This window comes from Lagopus muta, chromosome 7, assembly GCF_023343835.1.
Source record: "Lagopus muta isolate bLagMut1 chromosome 7, bLagMut1 primary, whole genome shotgun sequence".
In the NCBI taxonomy this organism is placed as follows: Eukaryota; Metazoa; Chordata; class Aves; order Galliformes; family Phasianidae; genus Lagopus; species Lagopus muta.
Window position 1 is genome coordinate 24,903,567 of NC_064439.1, and position 22,023 is coordinate 24,925,589.

The 22,023-nt window shown below is 39.0% G+C and overlaps 1 long non-coding RNA gene across 1 annotated transcript in view; it reads left to right on the plus strand.

The window, feature by feature from the left end:
- Positions 1-18,228, plus strand: part of LOC125695778 (uncharacterized) — a 31,913-nt gene extending 13,685 nt beyond the window's left edge. Inside the window, exons 2-5 of the long non-coding RNA XR_007378060.1 lie at positions 5,591-5,657; positions 7,845-7,964; positions 12,833-13,047; positions 13,358-18,228. This is a non-coding gene — a long non-coding RNA (uncharacterized LOC125695778). The remainder of the gene's footprint in view (positions 1-5,590; positions 5,658-7,844; positions 7,965-12,832; positions 13,048-13,357) is intronic.
- Positions 18,229-22,023: the final 3,795 nt, after the last annotated feature.

Genomic DNA, 22,023 nt, shown 5'->3' on the forward strand with positions numbered 1-22,023 from the left:
CAACGGCTGCTCCAACATCTGAACCTGTACAGATATTGCTGGGTACCGCCCCTCACGAGAGAGATGCTGTGGGTGGGAACTGCGCGACCCGACGTTCGCTGCGCTCGCTGCGAGGCGGGAGCGGCTCTGCGGGGTGAGGCTGACACCTGGCGGCCGCCTCTGCGCCGTTCGGGGCACGTCCGGCCTTGTCTGAAACGGGCGGTTCGGTTCATCGAATCAGAGTACCTCTTGGAAGTTGGAAGGGTGCCATGAAGATCGTCGAGTCCAGCTCCCGGCTCCACACAGCGTCATCCCTAATCCGAACCCTGTGTCCGATAGTGTTGTCCTAACGCTGCTTGAACTCCGGCAGCTCGGGGCTGTGCCCACCGCCCCAGAACCCTTTCCCCAACCACGTGCCCTGACACGGCTCCATGCCGCTCCCTCGGGCCCGGTCGCTGTCACACGGCTCGGCGCTGCCCTCCGCTCCCTGTGCGGAGCTGCTGCCGCCGTCAGGCCTCCTCTCAGTTCCTCTGCTCTGCGCTGAGCAAATCCAGGGACCTCAGCTGCTCTCTTCCGGACCCTTCACCGTCTCTGTGCCTTTCCTTTGGACACTCTGATAGTTTTATATCCGTTTTGTACCGGAGTGCCGCAAACTGCATGCAGTACTTTTCCTGTACGTTATAATTGTTCCGTGGAGCTCATGGCTGATGTTACACAATAAAAACATATCATTAGAAAATCAAACATGCTTCGAATTGGAGCTTTCGATTCTGACTTCCCAGCTAGCTCACGCATAAAGTCTGATGCATAGGAAAAATTCAGTGGTGAACACTGGCCAGTTAGGCACGCTGCTGGACTCTGATTTTGGAGTGAATCAAGCTTTTTACATTTCTTTAAAATTGAAATTTTCTTTTTTTTTTTCTTCTTTTTTTTTTTTTTCTGAGGCAGAGAATGAATATGTAGCAAATAATCTCTTCTAGGCAGAGCCTATCTGAAGCTTATGACTTATTAAGCATCATGCATATGACCAGTGCTTAAAAATACCATAAATAAATCCAGCGAGAGGACACACATAAATCCTCAGTACTATCTATTCTTCAGACACTAGCAAGGGCACAGTGAAATCGTGGGGGAGCTGCAGGTGCAGCACAACGCGGGTAATTCCTGAAAGCCTTGTGCCTGTCAGCTCCCAAGGGCAGACGGAACATCTCAGTGCTATGGAAAGGATTTCTGCAATGACAAGTGGTTTGTGTGTCTCCTTTGTGGGGGTACAGCATAAACTCCCTCTATTTAGTTTGGTAGCTGATGGGAGAGAGAGAGTGAAGCTTTAGCTGCCCTCCCTTCTGCTCCATTTTCCTTTGAAAAGTGTTCTGCTGCTGGCATTATTAACTCTGAAACTCCCCATACAGCTGTGGGCTGCGAGGACTGGATCTCCTATGCGACCATGGAAGAGGCACAAAGGTTTCCTTGTGACTACTCGCTCTTTTTGTGTCCCTACAAAAGCCTGCTCACAATGTAGTATGCTGTTAATAGCTAAAGCACAAGATGTGGTAATGTAAATGAAGCCTGAGCAGCTGAAGCGAAGGTTTCGGGGAAACTGGGGTCTAAATGATTGTGCTTTGTCTTCCTTATTGAGTCACTGCCACATGACTTTTTTGGCTTAATCCCTTCATAGCACTTTATGCAGAGGCAGTCCGTTCAGATGTTTAAACACGTATTCATTATATGCTGTATGTGCTCAGATGTCCTTGCATGTGAATATGGCTTTGTTAGTACTCTGTCCTCAAGTATATATTTCACCTGTCTGTGTGATTACTGAGGAATTTTGGCAAAGTTTTGGCTTTGTTGCAAGACTGTATTCCCATTCCCTGAACTAACATTATGTTCTTCTCATTAACATATACAAAAATGCACTTTTTTTGTTGTTGTTGTTTACTAATGAATGTTTACTAAGAATTTGCAAAATCTCAGCATGGAAGCAAAGGAACTGAGCATTATTGAGGACATGTGTGCAGTAGAGATCCAAAGAGCTTTGGGTTTTTCAAAGAAAGGAGAATTGGGGGCCCCGGAGAAGTGTACGCATGCCATGAATGTCCCTTCTGTTTGTCAGCTCTGAAGCAGTGTCAAAGAAGCTCCTATCTGTGACAGGCAGACCTGACAGACAGCATTGTTCATTCGGTTTTCATTCAATATAAGGGTCACAGATCCCAGTGTCAGGATAAAGTAAGACTAAGTAAGTGGTCTGATTGATCCTGCACTTTTAGGACATGTCAGTCTGGGATGTGGGTACTAGATGTAATTCAAATTTTGCAAGCATGGGATAAAGACTCTGAGATGAAAGTGAAAGATAGGAACTCTTTGTTAGGGTGGAAACAAGCCACAGTAGCAATTTAAATCTATTTCTACATATAAAATATGTGGCGTGCATACAGTTCCTAATTTTCATTTTTGTTTTCTATGACATCTTGCCAAGTTGAGGGAACAGTAGTGAGACAAACTGATGCCACAGAGACTGTGAAAAAAAAGGGAGGTAAAGAAATCTGACATCCTGACACTGTGCAAAAATCCTGATAGATTCATTATCAGCCACTGTGGAACCATGCTGTTTCAGAACAACTGTCAACCTCACCATGCTAATTCTTTTATTCTGGTAAAATATTTCTGTTCTTTACCTGATACATTCTGCTGAATTGGGCGTTTGTGGCTTCTAAAATCAAGAGCTACTGGACAGAAGCAGATGGAACGAAAATGGACCATAGTAAATTATTATTGTTACAGGGATGTGGGTATGTGAGCCTAACATGGTCTCACATCACTGTAGTTCTTATTTCAAGGAGCCATATACAACAAGGAATAAATACAGTGGACAGCATTTTCCTCACCAGCCAAAGAGCCAAAATGTCATTAACTTGAAATGGAAACTAGTCCTTTAAAATGCTCAGCTGCCCCTGAACCTCCCTAATCAAGTGATCCCCCTGCACTGCAAAGAAAAAGAATTTTCTTAACAAATGTTTCCTGAGAAAAGCTGTGTGTATAACCAAGCCTAAGGGGGTCTTTGGAACTTGATGATCCTTGAAGTTCCTTCCAACCCTTGAGATTCCTTCCAACCCTTGCCATTCTGTGATAAAACAGGAGAATCACTGACACACAGAAGCAAATAGGGGTTCTCTAGTAGCAAGTTTCTGTTGCCCTTCTTCCATCCAAAGACCCTTTAGAATCAGGCTAGAGCAGTTACACACAAAACTTTTAAGAAACTCAACCAACACAAATGTTTTTCATTAGAAGTTCATAACGAATGTTGAATTGCCTTGTTGTCAAAGAGCAGCTCACAGCATGTTTCAGTTTGCATCTCAATGCCAGCAGAACTCATGTTTCCGTAGAGAAGAATATATTTTGAAGCAAGCGTTCCAAATGCTTATGCATTCAGCTATTCATGATAAAGTGACTGTGAAGTTATTGTCTAGACAGTGGCTGAGATTTGAAGGCATCTCTGGAAACTGCATTGCCCAAGATCCTCCTCAAGATATGATCAGCATGAACGGGTTGCTTAGATTCTGTCCAGCTGGGTTTTGAGTTACTCCAAGAATCAAGACTCCATGATTGATTTGGGCAGTCTATGCCTGTGTTTGAGGATCCTCACCTTAAGAAAGGTTTTCCTTGTGTTTGGAATTTCTCATATTCGAATTTGTGCCACTTGCCTTTTGTCCTGTCAGCGAGAACCACTGAGAAGTATGTGGCTCTTATTACTCCAGGCACACTCTTCAGGTCTTTATGGACATTGATGAGATCCCCCTGATCCTTCTCTTCTCCAGGCTGAGCAGCCCCATCAGAGTAAAGGAGGCAGTCTGGGAACTCTGCATCTGAAATCAGTTCTGGAACTGACATATTTGAAAAAAATTGAAGTGAAATTCCATGCTGTGTCTCTGTAGTAAAAGCACAAGGGTCAGGACCCAGTAGGAAGATAGGTTAAAGTAACTTCAAGATACTTTTGTGCTCCTTTAACCTTGGATTGCCCTGGGGTCTGCTGAAAGCTCTAGCGTAATCTATTCAGCTAAAATTGTGGCTCCTCTGCACTGTCCTAAGGGGATGTGAAATAAGATTGCATGAAATAGAAATGTCATGGCTGAAATAGCCATAATGCTCTTCCTCTTGTCCCCACTCCAAATTGTAGCATGCTCATTATACTAGACCTTGAGAAAGAATGTTAGGAACAAGGCTTTTTTGCTTTTTTTAGAGCTTCTACTAAGGAAATCTGACATATTTTGAGGGATTTTTAGGGTCCCTTTAGACCTCTGCGTTGCTTCTTCATGGATAACAGCGAAAACAAGTCTTTTCTGTTTAATCCCTCTAAGTCTCAGGTATAAAATGCTTTTCTTTTTACTTGTGCCTAAGTAGTAAGCTTTTTAGATGTGATTTGGATTTTATTCCATGTGTTGGCCCTAGCTGAGAGGAGTCTAGGTTTTTCTCTAGGATGTCTAATAATGCTGGAAAGTAAATAATTAGGACAAAGCAGGATGCTTGACTTTGTATTAGGTAATTTTACTTTTCAGGAGTGAAAAGTGCAGGAAGGCTATGGGAGGCAGAAAATGACTCATTTTAACTGTGGTGCCTTCCGGTTCTGAGGACATCATTCGGAAACATCACCACAATGTAATGTATGTCCAGATGTCTAGAAACTTTCTCTTAAGAGCACTCTGCTCAGTGGCTGCCACTGTAGGGTGATAATGCTTTCCTTCTCATCCCAGACTGGAATTGCATCTCTCTGTCCTGGTAATTTTGATGCAGGTTGTCTTGGCAGATGCTAAATTAAAGGCGTGCTAGGAGAATTACATAGTCTTTTAAATACTTAAGGTTTGCTGTTTTTGCCAAATGAGTATTCCTTAAATTAGTTCATTTCAAACAAAACTGTAATAAAGGTCTCTAAACACTGTTAAGGTAGTACATTTCAATACCTGGGGTCTGCTTGTATGAGAATTAACTAAGATCCACGTACATGTAATGAGAAAATCAGGTCTTGCTTTGTTCAAGTGACACATCTGTTTCTCCACATTTTCAAATAATAGTAAAGCTGCCCTCTTAAATATTTTACTTTCACACAGTTATTCAGTATTTGTCAATATTCCCATTGTTATTCAAATCATATGTCCTACTCTTGTATTCATGCAGCAGTTAAAATTGTGATTGCTGGATTATAGCAGTCTTTATCATCATAACTGAATTTTTTACTTTGAATTAACTCTAAAACTTTAATGCTCCATTAATGTACGATACATTGGATATAAGACAGATGATGAGATTTGAATGAGCTCATATCTCTTGATCTTTTTATCTCCATGCATATGCATGGAATGGAAACATGGTTTTGAGGGCAACAAAAATTGGAAGGATAATGCAGAGTAAAAGAGTATTTGAAACTATTGATTTAAGTATTGAGAAGGAACAAATATATAAATGATGACATCCTTGAAATCCAATGGGGTTGAAATGACAATAAACATCGACAGCTACAGAGAAACAATTGGTATTGCAACAACTTTGGAGCTGAGATTGTGAAAAATTTGTTTATTTTCAGTTTAATCAAAAGAAATCAATTTCTCTTATGACACCCCAGATAGGTCTTTGTTCTCTGTCTGCGAAGGAATTCTGTCTTCCCTGTAGATGGAGGTGAAATTCAAGAGGTAAGTTGGTATCTCTGTGAACTAAGACAACTGTTCTTTTGTTGTTGATGTTTGTTTGTTTTTAACCTGACAAATTCTGGACTGAATGAACAAATCTTTTAAATACTGGTAAAAATACTTCTGCTCTTCAAAGCAGAGGTGATAAATGCTATCTCTCCATGACATTTATGAGCTACATTAAAAAACAATCAAGCTGTAATTATATTATGTGTCTGAAAAATTGTCAGAATTCGTATACGGAAAAATAAGATTCTCTTGCATCTTTCCTTGCTAAGATTTTTCACTAGCCTGTAACAATTCAGAAAGCCAGCTTTACTTGTTTTCTTGCTCTTCTCCCAGATTTCAGGTTTTAGCTTTTATACCTTTTTATAGGATGAAATCAAGTGACCTTCCTTCACTTCACCTAGGTCCTCATCTCCAATGGGCAGTGACTAGTCTGAATTCAGTGACTACATTGATTATTTTATCAAAGGTAGCAGTAAGAATACAGCAGTTAGGGAAAAAGGTTTCAAAACAACTTCATACAATTGCCTCCATGAAATATTTTTTCCTGTTCCTAAAGGCAGGCAGATCTGCGTTCTCCAACCCCTGTCCTACTTAAAGTATCTGCTTAAACATACCTTTGTGTTTCTGGCTATCTTCTCTCAGTATTGAGAAGCTCCCTGGCAGGCTGAGACTGTTCTTCTAGGGCTAATGAACTTCCCATCACCCAAGTGTTTACCAAGCAGGGTCTTATTGTGTAACTGATCATTTACCTTGCTGTCTAAACACCTTATTGTCTAACCCCACAAAATGACAGTGGAAGTATCTGGAGTTTAATGTCCATATTAAATGTGTATGAATCAGATCAGTGTTTACAATTTATTGCAGTGCATTTCTAATTTGGTCAATACAAGTCATTCAGGCAAACCAGATTTCTCTGAAAGATCAGGCTTACTCACCCCTGTAGTTTACTGATTTTTCACAAGACATGCTTTAAGAGTCTATTTTAAAATCTGAGGAGTAAGGATGTCTCTTTCTAATTTAATCTGTCTCTCCTGGTGAGCTGATGTGTAGTGCACAGTTGACAGACCTCTGAGCAATCGCTTCAGTGCTCTTGCTCTGATTTTTTTGGGCTTTGCTCAGTGATATTAGGACAGTCTTGATTTCCAGTTTATTCTTTTGGGGTTTTCTATTGAGCTCATGACCAAAGAAACAGAGTGACATGCAGTATAGCATGGAGCAGCACAATGAACAGCTGGTTTGTGTTTGTTCTCTCATCCTCTCCTCAGGGGGACGAGTGTGCACTGCAGAATGTTTTCCTTTGGAATTATTTTTAATACTGTGCTAATAAGAGACAAGCAAGGGTAAAAGCAATGTGCTTGGTGTTCAGAGTATGAGCAGTGAGACTGGTTATGTCCTTATTTTCTTGCTTACCCCAAACATGAATAAGCCTCCAGGAAATGCCTGTCTACTGCACAGACAGACTTTGCTCTTTATGGAGAATATGTCTTATGGAGGATATTGTCTCTTCAATACTGCAGGGAGAAAAGGCTGACCATTTATTTATTTTGATTTAGTAGAGCAATCTGAAGGAAAGCCCCCACCCCCCAAAAAAGTATTTATATATTTCAAGATCCATAGGTTGTTGTTTTTCCAAGGAAAGTTTATGTTTCTAAATACAGAGGAGTAACACTGCTATTTCAGTGAAGCCAATGACAATTATGCTTATCTATAGTACAATCTCTGCTTCTGGAACAAAATGGAAACAGTGAGCCTGGAGCAGGGAGAATTGTTCTTTTGGAAACCATCTTTGTAATGGCTCATTACATAGTGTCCATGGCACCCTGTTTGGAGTAGTAGAAATGGACTGCAAAGAGATTACTCTCATACTATTCTCAGATACTTCTCTTTATCAAACAATGTTTCCTGAACCTTTCCTAAATCTTGTGGTATTTAATATAAAAAAGAAGGATTCAGTTGTACCTACAATGTATCACTGTAGTAACACAACATGAAATGATGTTTTGGGCTGGCTATTGCCAACTGCTTCCCACTATACTCTGGTTATGGGCCTCTGCAGTAGACTCTGCATCCCCCCAAGGGCAGGGTCTGGTGTCTCTAGCAATGCTAGTTTAGCTCTATGCATGAGTCTGTGATGAGTCAGAATAATACAGTGGATGTTTCTCTGTGTTTATACTTCCATAGGTACTGGAGTGCTCCAGAGGATTGCTTAGTCTACAGCAAGAGCATGCAACACTGAGCAAATGGTGTCTAGGATCCATGTCTGTCCTTACACCATCAGGACTGCAGGGACACTGGGGCCAGGTATGAGGAGCAATTCCTCTACTGTTGCCAGTGCTTCACAGCTCAACACCTACCTAGAGTTGTAGGCAAGAGAGTGTCACCTGGGAGAAGCTCTGCTGCTGCAGTCATGCTGCTGACACTGCCAGTGACGGGTCACATATGCCTACCTGTGCTGCAGTCACGTCTTCATGCAAACTTATTCCTAAAGACTTTAGTTTTCTCAATGTTCCCTTCTCAGCAGAGAACACAATTTGCACTTGACGTGCAGCACTGGGCCAGCTCAGCCTGGCTTTGTTTTACTGCTCCATAATGGATATGCTTGTAAACTGATGTTTCTATTCTAGAAGGTTAATAATGATTCTTTCTGGAGTGAAATTTTATCCATAGCAAAATAATTACAGTGAAATAGCTGGGAGTACCTTTCCAAGGCAGCAGTTCCCAGGCATTCTCTGCAAATGGGAGAAGGATGATTTCTGACAATCTGCTTTTGATTACAGAAAATTGTTAAGTTCTAGTTTCACCCTCAAACATTTATCTCTCTGCTGCCTTGTTTTGGAAGATGAAGCTTTGCAGGAGCTGAACAGTAGGTCTTATTGATATAATCTCTATTTTACCTAACAGGTCATTTACCCCCTTCCTCTCTGTCTGCCTCCCTTCTTTTCCTTGCTTTGCTGCTGCTGGCAAGCTAATTAGGCTGCTCCCACAAGAAAAATTCATCCAAGGCCATAACAGCCATATCAGATGGAAGCTAGAATAAAACTCTCCACAGTATAGCCTTATAAGTGCCTCTCAGCTTGTCATAATATTTCCCTGCCTGCTTTTTTTTTTTTTTTTTTTTTTTTTTTTTTTTTATTCCTTACTTTATAGGGAAAATTCTCTCATCCTGTGTTCTATGAAAGCATTAAGTCAATTAATTAAAAGAAATTATGATGCATGTTTCCTGAAATAGACTCCTTTACTTCCTTTTATCCTTCTTTCTTTTATACATTGTAGGTGCTGAATCTCAAGCTTTGTCCAACAAAAACACATTGTATATTTCTATATCTTTCCTATTATAAATCCTTAACCTTCTGCTAGACTAATATATTAAAATTCTTCAGACACGGAGAAGCAATGTTCATAATCTCCAGTTCATTATCTTAATTAGATCTGTCTTGTATTATCCCACAGTTTAGTCTCATTACTTTAAAGGTGATCAGCCTTAGAAGAGAATGTGAGCAGAATTTAGTGAATTCTATTGTGGCAACATTTCTCTCAGATCTGGCTTTGGATCTTTCAGGTGCAATAATGATAATGCTGCTGGTGTGGTTAATTAAAAATTGCATTTGAATGGTATGAATATTCATTTTGGGGAATGAACACAGGATTAACTCAGAGGGGTAAAATGTCTGCAATGTCCCAAGGATGTGAAGTGAACCTGGATCACATCAGAACACAAATGAATCATTTAAAATGATGGAAATTCGAAATCCTCCCACCCTGGAAACTATTAGTAGAGTATTGTCCAGGTTGAGCCTGTCTCTTAATGTGACAACATACATTAATGTTCATCCTTCAGTAACGAATTATATGACATATATTTGACATACAGCTCAACCTAGGAGCTATTACCTAGTACTAAATCTTCGCTAAATAATTAAGAAAGGCTACTAGCTTTTTAAAATTCTTAGGTTAAAGTGTTACATCCATTAGATCCAGATTACTTTTAATATCTTTGTGTGAAAGATCAAAATTGGTTTCCCAGAAGGTGATTGTGACATGCAGGATGCTGCTGGGGAGGGTACAGACAAGAACTGCTGAGACCTTTGATAATGAAGCACTCTGTACCCAAACCTCTCTGGCAAAAGCCAGGACTTTAATATTCTGGGCAAGGATGTTAAAAATGTATCTTTCCTTTGTCTTGTGAATAACACCATTGAAAATATCAAAGTGGTGTTTCTTTTTTGCCCAAATTTATTTGTTGTCATTTTTCCTGAACAAAGGAAACATCAAATAATGAACAGCCTCTGTAAAGCTTATCTGGTACTGCAGGATGCTTAAAAAAATGAGACTACAAACTAGAGATAAAGCTTCTTTGGTGTAGGAACGTTGTGTGAAGTTTAATGGGCATTTGCCAGAGAATATTTTGCTGGCTGTTAGCTAGCTGCCAAGGGATTCACGGGATGCATGTTCTAGAATCAAACGCTCTGTGAATAAAATGAGGTCAGTTAAGGTAATTTGCATGGTGCTTTTGACTGCAGCATAGGGGAGGTCCAGGCTCACTGTGCAGTCAGAGATAGTGCAGTGATGTGTGTCCTCTCCTCCCTTGTCCTGCATCCTTCTTATCTAAGACACTTCTAGTTTGAAGTCTTCACTAGATGGCCACCTGGGAAAGCCCAAATCCACTCATCACTTAGCCCACTCAATGCAGAATCTGGCCTTCTTTCTCCAAGAGAGAAGCAGTAGCATTGTGTCTCAGCAGCCAAGCTGTTTCAATGAATAAAGGACATAGGGGCTTTTCACAGGAACAATCCCTTGCCCCTGTATAATGAAGACAAATAAGAGTAGAGGCATTCTACTGACTTCCATATTTTCTTGTTAATGCCAAAGAGATTTAGTCAGCCTTTCTGCAGGGAGGATGAAGCAGGAACATAGGTTGTATTTTGGGGCAGATTATTTGTATAGTGGGCTACTCCAGCTAGCAGCTTAACTCTGACTGTTGGATAGAAGAAGGGAGAAGAGAGCTCTTTTTGCTACTCCTGTGGATCCTTTAGAATTGATGTATAACTTGAAAATAGTATCTTAATTGTAAGTAAAGGCAAGATGAAAAAGTATCAAACAACTATTATCATTATTTAATTTTCTTTTTACTAGCAGTATTGTTCCTTGTTTTTCTGGCTAAAAAAAAAATATTGAGGAATAACTCATGGCCACTGTGTCTGGATATAGCATACACAAAAGCTATAATTTTCTTGGTGGACTTGTGGGGAGCATTTACATTTCATAGTCACAGTGTGTGTGCCTAGTTACACCGAAGATGTAGCAGACAGGGTATATATGCCTGGTAGATCTGATATGGGGCCACAGCTCCTTTAAAGCTACAACTACTTGATTCACTCTGGATTGCCTTTGACATCATAGTCCTTATACAGAGAAATCCTCTGGCTGTAGAGAGACTCAAACTCTTTCTGAAATCGGATTCCTCCAATGTCTAAATACGAACAGAAAGCTGCTTAAAATCTCCAGCATTGCTCATAGCACATTAGTGCAAATGTATGCCACATGCAAACTACACTGAATAGAGTAACATGAGGGCTTAATTTGCCCTGCTAATTAGACTTGAGAAGGAAATTGTGGCCAGACAGCAGCTGTGGGAGGAAAGAATGAACAAACTCAGACTTTTTGTTCATCTGGTCATGCTTTTCATCCCTGTTTTACTATCTGGCAATTATTGCCTGTATATTTCTGTTGTTCCTTAAAATCTATCCTGCAAGTGAATCTGCTTATTGAAGAACTGATGCTTTCTTCCTTCCCTGTGGTTTCACCCACTGTGAAGGCCAGACTTCAGAGGTGATAGAATACCTGGCCTTGCATTAGTGCCAACTGTTTTCCTTAGGTTTTCTCTGGAGAACTAATCACATTAATTTATTCATGGAATGTCACGGTGCTCAGTTCTGAGGAGGGGCTTGTGCTTGTCTTTTGTACTCTGCTTCTGTTTTGTGTACTCTTGTGGAGCCCATGTGTCTACTGCCTGATAGTTAATCCCACTGATAGTGTGATTTAATAAGAGGGAAGAATGATATGACTGCATCCTGCCCATTATGCCCTTAGGAAGGAGATTTTTATTCTCTGTCAGATGTCACTGATGGAGCATTTGGCTTCCTTTCATCAAGTGACAATTGCAGTTTTAAGAGTACAGTATAGAGTGCCACTTTAAAACCAAACATCTCAATTCACAAGTGAGGGAAGGATAAAGTTGTGCAGCTGGAGGATGTTATTTCTTCTCAGCAGCTGTCATTGAAAAGGCATGGGAATGCTCTAGATGTCAGGTGTCATAAATGCTCCATCCAGGGTTTGTCACGTGCTGGGTAATATAATGTGAAGTGTTGAAAAGAAGTTTCTGTATACATTGAAAATCTTCTGTAGGCGAGCTTGCCCTGAAATTTGCTATACTGATGTTTAGGAAGTCAGAAATTAATATAAGTGAGATCAATGGCATAAGCTGTATGTTTTACCAGAGTTGTGGAGGCTTTTTATGTCACTCAAGTAAAAATGTGCAGCTTTATGAACGTCCATGACAACTCCTTAACTCCATGCTGTAACTCTCCAAATCCTCAGGTGTATCTACACAGTGTTACCTGCTCCTTCTAAGGACAGATGCATGCATGCAGTGGGGGGCCATGAGTTAAAATGGGGAAAATGGTATTCCAATACAACACAACTTTACACTAGAAAGGTGTTATACTGCATGCCCCATATACACTCTACCAGCAGTTCTCAAAATTTCCCTCATATTCCTTTTTCTCCTTATTTCACAAACCTCATTACTGAGACAGCAGGACAGCAGCTGAAGCCAAGAAAAGCATCCAGGTCTTTTAACTTGCTTTTTGTTTCTTCAATTTTCCTTATTTTTCAAGAATTCATTCAGTGTGATCTGTGCTTGACAACCCCTGCACCATCCACATATAGAAACACTGATTTCAGTCAATGAGGAAAAGTATGAACTTATCAATTTTTAGGTCCAATGTCTGGTGACAGCGGGGGATAGAGAGGGCAAGATTTGAATCTTATTTAGTTATTTCTTTGGCCTTGGACTCTGGTATTTTCTGTAATGTCATTCTCCTTTTCTGTCAGCAATGGTTGGCTTTCTCTGTCAGTTATTGAAATCAGAGCATCTTTTCCTATTCCAGCTGGCATTTGCCAAAGGTACATGAAATGCAAATGGATATACAGAAGAATGCTTTCATTTGTAGTTATGTCAAGTGGAGATGTAACACAAGAAACACAAGGGTGTTTGTTGATGCAAGGACCACCAGGCACTGTGCACTGGAATTTTGCTCAGAGGAAGCAAGCCAGATGGGAAGAGAAAAGAAATCCCCAGCTTTCAAGTGTCACATCATCACAGGTGAGTCTAAAGAATGAGAAGCAGCATCTTCTTCTAGTCCCTTCTAGTTTGTCTAGTCTGCACATAGAATCCTCTGATGATGTTGTCTTCATTTAATCAATTTTTAGATCAAATTATGAAAAAGTAACTTGATGTGCCTCCGTACACTGAGTTCATATCAGGTTCTATGAGGTCAAGATTGCAGGGCTCCACTACAATCTCCCTTCTGTGCTCGCAAGCATGGGAGATTTGAAGTGCCAGCAAGATCAAGACAGGCAAGGAGAGTGACCTATGGAACTACTAGTGACATTTTTCTCATTTTGCATTGCAGACAATAAGTCCATGACTGTTGTGGATGACTGGAATAATCCTCTGCATGGGAAGTCTCCTAAGGAAAAAGGATTTCACTTGGTACTATTATAGTTGCCTTGGTTTAAAGCAGAGACAAATTCAGGACTGAAGATTTTATGCTAATTATCTTTGTACTCCAGTCAATACAGAAGGAACAGATTGGATTATCATCAGAAAAGCTCACGTGGTTCGATTTACCTGAAGCTATACTCATTGTTCAGAATTAGACTGATGAAAAAGAAGGTTGATTGGACAAAACCTCTTTTCAAATTCTATGGCTTGAGAATCCAGTTTAACTGATTTTTCCGGAAATGTGTCAAAATAAATTTGAAAGAAAATACTTATAACTACTAAAATAACTATTGCTATTTCATGTGGTTATGAAGCAGTCACAGTGATATGCCTTTAAAATTTTTCTTATTGCTTTAAGCATCCATCTAGATGCTGTGAAGTATTTGCTTATGCAATATCAAAACACTTGTTAAGTTTTCTACCCTTCCTCCTCATGTCTACTTTTCGTTATTTAGAAGAACACTACCTGAAATATTTAAAGTGTTTTGGAATCATACAGCATAGAGTGACTTAGCATGACTTGATTTTTAGTGACAACTGCCTTTATGTTTGCTGATGTTCTCCTGTTCATAGTAGTTGGAATTTTTTTGAAGCTGATCATTGTTTTTCAGAATGTTCACCTTTGGAGATAGCAATTTCAGAACTAAGCTTTTGTTGATATTTGAGTGTGAATCATCTTTGAAATATCTGAGGAGAGTATTGGCTTCTCTATTTTTAAGTTAAGGTGGAATGAAATAGCAAAGAACAATTCATTCACTGCAAAAAGAAAACCCTTATGTAATGCATGGTAGTGATAGCCACTGAAACAGGCAGAACTGTGATAGTTACAGATAGTTATAAGTTTCTTTTTCCATTCTTCTGTGCTGAAATCATAAATTAACTTTTAAGATATTTTTCTTGCAGAATGTATTGGGTTTTGTAGACTTTAAAAAGTAGTATCTGCTAACATGAAGGATGATTTTCTTAGTGATTCGAGAAAATGTTGCACATAGGCACATACTAAGGATTTTGAAAAGCTGTTCTATACCTTATGCAGCTTGATGAATACAGTTGTAATGAATGATACATAATGCATGCAGATTTGAGGTTTGTTTCCAGTTTTGTATGAATACGTTGACCACTTGACTGTCTATCTGTTCTTACAATTTTCTGTGATACATTTGTATTGTATGTTGTGAAAAATGAGTCTTTTAAGATGAAAGTCTGGCTTGATTTTCATACAACAGTAACAATGACATGAAGAAAGAGATACAAAAATGCAGATCTTTTGAATGTAATGAGAACAGGCTACATTTGTATTATTTCCTGTGCTTAAGTTTCATTACAGTAATTTTCCCAATGAATACATCGCACAGTATGCTATTTCCTCTTCTCATTACCATCTTTGTCATGGAGAAGAAGTTATAGAATCTTAATGATTCAGTTATTTAAACCTTTTTGATAGTCTCTGTATTTTGAATGACCTCTCTGTTTTACCTTTTCCCTAAGGTTACTGAGCTTGAGAATAGGAATTACTTTCAAATCAAATTACTCAACAGTGAAAAGGGCAAGGTAGTTTAGACTGCTATTATCACAATTACAGAGATTCTAGAAAGGATGAGAAGAGGGAAAAAAATAAAAGAAAACAGAGTCTGAATCTTTCACTAGATCTTTACTACAATGCAGTGGTAATTATTGTATGCCAGTGCAATGCAAAGCTCACTGGAAATCATAGATCCCTATATCCCTATATATCCCTAATATTAGTACTAAGAGATTGCTTCAGGTGATATCATATTGGAGTATTGTTGGCTTTGATGTCAAAAATCTAAACACTCTACAATCTAAAACCTGGGCAATCACCCAGTGATATCTAAAAGATTTGTCATCTTGAAAAATTGTATAAATGTGATTGATCACGTGAATTTGATATATTTCAGGAATGATAGAAAGATGTGACTTTTCCGTGTTCAAATAGGAGGAGAAAAACAGATCTCTCTACATTAGGATTCCAGGTGCTGGCCAGTGAAGTTGATTGGAAACTGCTTGGGATCCATAGGTCTTGGGGGAAAACTGATACGTGAAAAGTATCTGGTAAAAAGTAAACATGACATGATGGGAAGTTGCCCCACAGTGTGACTCTGCCAGCCAAATAACTTTCACCATTTAAAAGCTTGACTGAGTAGCCTGTGGTGCTTCACAGTCATCTAAGATCCTCAACTGAGAATATCAAATAATGAAAGCCAAGATTAAGGATTCAGTACTTGCCAGCATCGTTAGGATCCTGAATGTGTTCACTGATCGTTCTAAATACTAAATCCACATCAGAGGCATATGCCCTGTACTTTCTATAATGTTCATTTTCCTACACTGGGCAGGAACATTGCATGAGGGATTCATGAAAAGTGCATGAAGAGGCAAAGGATTTATCTGCAAAGAATTTTTATAGTACTGGGAAGCTATATTTACACACATTCTCCAGTTTATTTGAATAAATAAAGTGGTGTCATGGGACATGCTGCAATACTGATGAGTTTTATACTCATTCATCCTGAGAAGTTTCAATAGATATAGTTTGCCTATCAAATGGATTTAAAATTGTATTGTCACTAGCTTGCTTTCTGCAATGATTGCTTTTGTATTGCAGCTCCATGCCTCAATAGACACTTAGATTGTCCATATCTGCCACATTGTTCACATGAGTCTCCCTATAATCTGTAATAAGCAACCCTTCATTTTAATATTAAAACGCAATTTATGCTCCTACAATGATTATTAACTTAGGGAAATGGCAGCCAAAATGATATTTTGCTTTCTATTCTCTGTTCTTTCCATGTACATTGCATGACATGCAACAGTCTACTTAGTTCAACAGCTCAGCATAGTCAAAAAAGCATTACAGAAGGGATGTTGTGAGTACAGTTGCAGACATTTTCATGGTTCTTATTACCATGCTACTCACAACTATAATAATAAACATTGGCTACACTTGGCTTAGCTATTATTTGAAATTCATATGATCTGAATCCTAATTTTCAGGACAAAGTATGACTTCAACTTAATACATCACTTAGGCATGTAATCTGTTTAAAACACATTACCTTAAGAATGAGTGCTAAATGTTCTGCTGGATTAGTGTTTTAAGACTTGGTTAAATATACTGCAGTCTAAATTTTATCAGAAGTGAATCAAACTCTCTGCAATTCTGAATGTAAATTCCTCTTTTTACTTTTTCTAGTTGAAGTTATTTTAAGCCATTTCAGCTTGGTAAAGGCTACTGAAATAACAGCTAGATTAATGTGTGTATGGATGCAAATGTTTTACTGGTCCCTTCTCTCATCTTCTTATAACCACTGAAATTTTTGGCCTATTCCAAACAGTCTGAGAGAAAAACAGTAATCTCAGAGATACTTTAAGAAAGATGTAGCTGGGTGGAAAAGCTTGCTTAAAAAAAAAAAAAAAGGAAAAAAAAAGCTGCAGTTTGAGTCCTAATAACAGATCAAATAACAGAGAACACAATTATAAAACCTAAATCCACAGGGAATCATCAATTTATGTTGCTACTTTTTTTTGGTATGTTGTTTAGTTGAGTTCCAAGGATGACAACAGTTTCTTCTGGGAGCTGTTGGCATGGTGATGGCAGGTGCTTTCTATTTAGAGTTTTGCAACAAAAACAGTGTATTTTAGTTCAGTGTGATGGAATATATCGGCGCACTGTTCCTGTGAAATCCTAAATTCTGGAAAAGCTTTACTAGGGATGAGATGTGACAGGGACAACGAAGGAAAAGAGGCAAATCTTAGACTGAGCTAAGACAGTGAATTCACTGAATTGCTTTGTTGATTTGTTACTTAGTTACCATTTAATAATTTCATAACATTTTATAAAGGTTAATTATACCTCATATTTTATGCTTCAGTTCTCACTTGCTTCCACTCTGTCAAGAAGAAAAATAAGGTACGGGGAGATTAAATAGATGACTGAAAGCTCTGCTTCAAGTCTCTGTTATATCTCCAAAGTGCTCTAAGCAAGGTACATAGGTACCAGAAACACTGCAGTCATTCTAATTAAATGGTCTTTTAAAGATTAAATTACCCTTGGCAAGTACATTGTATGTACTGTAGATATATCCTTAGTCAGGATGATGATAAAACTCTGATTCCAGTATATATAGTTAAGATGACACTCTGGAATTTTGCCATTTCTTTAAATATGACCAGATTTCACTTGTAATCCTTGAGAATACACTGGTTTATTGTGCTAGATTTTGGACATGGGCTTTTAAATACTTACAGTGTGAGAAACTCAACTCAACTCTAACTCTTCTTTTAAATAAAGTTAAAATTTAATGAAAGAACCCTATACACTGAAATGCAAGCATGGAATAGCAACCATTTATTTCAAATTTAATACTTTGTAGGGCTATGCTAGCTTCACAATACCTTAGTACATTTAAAGAACTAATTAGAGCATATTTATTTGTAGTCAGCAGAAAAACCACTTACCTTTCTCTTTGTGGTCACCGTCTTCTGATTTCAGTATGCTTCTAAGCATCTACTGAAACACCCAATAATTGAGTTTTAATATTGGGAAAATATGTTCATGTTTAGTAAAGAAAGATTGTGCACCCTAGTCCCCTTTATGAATCCCTCTAAAACGGTGGCTTTAAAGATTCCTAAAAAGACTAGGAAATTAGAAGGATATGAAAGAATCACTTTGGAGAAAGATTTGTTTTTCCAAATTAATATGATGAAGGAACGTTTATCATTTCTCACCCTTTGTTTTCGACCCAAACTAAATTCAATCATCTATTTAAGTCACACTTCAGGATTTGCATTTGAGTTTGATGGCAATAATAAAGTGAGATAAATTAAATTAATATTCTTCTTGATACAATTAGTTTAATAACTTTTCCATTTCCATTCCCTTTTTATCTGCTTTATCACAATTCGATAACATACTACGGTAAACCAGTGCTTCAATAAACTTCTCTCTGTGCCCAGCATGAAGAGATTAGGATTTCTTTTATTGCTCAGATTGTCATATCTTGCCTTATATAGCACCTTTTATTGCAAAAGGAAGCCAGGCGCTTTGATATAAAGAAGAGTGACATTTCTCAGAGGCGATACGTGTGTGCTTCTGTGGTGGAACAGAGACCTTTTTCACAATCACCAGCAAGTGCAAGGTCTGGCATCCAAGTGCAAGTACTGCATCTGGGTTGGGGCAACTGCAAGCACAGATACAGATTGGATGAAGAATGGCTTGCGAGCAGCTCTTAGGAGAAGGATTTGGGAGTGCTGGTTGATGAAATATTCAACATGAGTTGGCAATTTGTGCTTGCAGCCCAGAAGGCCAACTGTATCCCAGGTTGCATCAAGAGAAGTGTGACCAGCAGTTCGAGGGAGGTGATTCTGCCCCTTTACTCTGCTCTCATGAGACCTGGAATATTGCATTGAGTCCTGGAGGTTCCAGCGCAAGAAGTACATGGAACTGATGGAGCAGGTCCAGAGGAGGGCTGTGAAAATGATCAGAGGACTGGAGTGCCTCACCTACAGGGACAGACGGAGAGAGCTGGGGCTCTTCAGCCTTGAGAAGAGAATGCTCCGGGCTGGACCTTACAGCAGCCTTCTAGTTCCTGAAGGGGGCCTACAAGAAAGCTGGGGAGGAACTTTTTATAAGGTCAGGTAGAAACAGGATGAGGGGAAATGGTTTTAAACTGGAAGAGGGTAAATTTAGACTAGATATGAGGAAGAAATTCTTTACTATGAGACACAGGAACAGGTTGCCCAGTGAGGCTGTGAATGCCTCCTCCCTGGAAGCATTCAAGGCCAGGCTGGATGGGGCTCTGAGCAGCCTGGCCCAGAGGGAGGTGTCCCTGCCTATAGCAGGGGGTTAAAACTAAATGATGTTAAAGATCCCTTACAACCCAAACTGTCTTATGAGTCTATGATTCTGTGTTGTACAGCCATTAAGACAGAATGCTCTGAGAAACTGGAGAGGGGTGTAACAGCCTTGCTGGGGTCCTGGGACCTCCATGACACATAGGGCACGTACACAAATTTAGATACATGTGTACTCACATATATTCAAGGTTTTGATACTTATATACCACACAAAGAGGTTTTCTGCTTTTGTAACCTGAATATTTTGCCTTTAGCTGGATGGAACATCAATTATCTGCAGAATGAAATTTTCCTTTTAATGTGGGGTCACTGAACAGGATAGGACTACAGTGCTCTGATGCTACTGTTGCACCCATTGCCAATAAACTGCAGCCTCTGTGCATTCTGGGTGACAGAGTTGCCATGTTGAAGTGAAGGCAAGTTCCACACTCTCCAAGATGACCTTCCATGCTAGGTGACATGAAGAGTTTTCCTGAGATGTTGCTAATATTTCTCAGTGCAAGTCAAATATCATTTATATACGTGTATATATACAAACACTCCTTTTTTCTTTTTTTTTTTTTTTTTTTCCCTGAGTAATTGAGTAATTGACTTCTTTCTTTCCCTTTTAGTTTCTGCAGGACTTGAAAACCCAGCTAAGATGTTCTTCTTGACAGGAAGGACAGATTTCTGTGGGAGCTGGGCAGTAGTAATTGTGTTGGACCAGCATCTATTAACACTGACAGTTTAAGCCACTGTGTTCATAATTGTCCTCTGTGTGTTTACAGAAAAGATGAATATATACACACACAAACCTTTCAAGCCCATGTGTGGGCTGCTTAATAGTTTATCAAGTGTTATCAGCTAGTGTAGTCCTCCCACTTATCCTTGCTGCTACTGCCAAGTGTGCCTGGAGCAATTTTTAGTGGAAGAGTTATTCATTATGTGAATAGCCAGTGCTTTGGTTCTCAAGGCCATGTCAGGTGCACTGGAAGGCAAAGAAGTCATTTCAAGGAAAGCATTTCAGCCTCTTGCTCCATACCAGGCTTCCACACGACCTTGGTCAAATCTTTTATATCTAGCTTTTCATATGAACTTCAGCTCATAGGCTTGGATCTGTAACAGGACTGGCTCTGGGAGTAGAGGTGTCAAATATAAGTTGGGTACCCAAAATGTGCAGAAAGGTGAGGCTCTCAGGCAGGAACTACTTTTGTTTGTGATCCATGAAGAACAGATAATTAAATCTTTTTCTTTGAAAGTACATTGAGAGGATGTGATGGGCAAGAGTGCCCTGCTTTTATGTGGTAGTTTAGAGGTGAAATCCTTCCACTGAGGAGAAGATCTGGGTAAATAAACTTTCTATGTGTTTATAACTTTATATTTTTATAATGTTCTGCTGAAATAGTTGTGATTTCATCGAGGAAGAAGAGTTCTCCTGAGGAAGCCCTGACAGGCTGTTTGCTCTGAACAACTCTGTGACATCTGGAGCAAAATGCATTCAGCCTTTGCAAAAGAACATAAGCATAAAAATAATGAAAGAAATTGGAAATAAGTAAGATTTGTAGATACTAAAAAAAAGTAAAAATGAACAACTGAAACAAATTCTACCCTTTAAGATTTTTAAAGAGTCACTGATATTTTGGTTAAGGTTTCTCAGGACTTCTGGGCTCTCTATCAGAACTTCTTTCTCAAACCGCTCATTTAGTTATTTCTGTTTGAGGGTTGCTTGTATAATCTCTTTTTGAATACCTTCTTCTAGCCTTCCTCAATGATGTTTTCATTCTACATCCCTTTTTTTAAACTTGTTGCTTCAAGTTATTAAGAGTTAAGAGCTCGGACGGTGACTTCCTTCATCTTCCTGGGGAGAAGCTGCACAACGACCCAAGGAATTAGTTCTGTCCATCAGACATGGTCTGTTCTCTTTGCATAAATTTCTTCTATGTTGAAAACTACAGTCATAAACAGAATTAATAACTTAATGCAGATTTGAAAGTCTACAAAAATATTCTCCAGGCCACCACACAAGACCAAAAATTAGAATACAGAGTTGTCAAAGCTCTCCGTAACTTGATGATTGATCCTAGAATAAACCCTAGGCTCCCTTCAAGATCAAGTACCACACCCATTTGCTAAAATATATTCACAGGAATATATCTTGTTTTCACATGTATTTAAAAACTTTAACAAATTAAAAATGCTTGAGTCTGAAGGAAACAAATGATAGAAAAGAATTACATTACAAAACAATGAGTTTTTCTTATCCTAACAGAGTGACTTATCTCAGTTAGACATTTGCCCAAAAGCAGTAATTTAATATCTATCAATTACTTCACAATTTTTGGTCGTTCAAAGTAAAACTTTCACAAAATGAGAAATGGCTTGATTTGATGCTCAGATATTTTTCCTGAAGAGGTATGCTGCTCTCAGATGAGTTTTTTTGAATCTGTTAGTCTATACACAGACTTTGGTGAGCCTCAATGGGCTGAGAACATCATTGGATCAACATGAAAGTTATTTTGGTTTGGATGGCACTCTTTTCAGACTTAGCTAAATGAATTTCCTATTTACTTGGCACTGCCTAAGAACATGGATACTTTGGCACTTGTGGATCAGTAATGCAAGGTAAATATATATGTGTTGTAACTTGATCATAGATGAGATTTTTGTTACTAACGATTACAGTTCCCACTGAAACTGCTGAGCATGGCTATCACT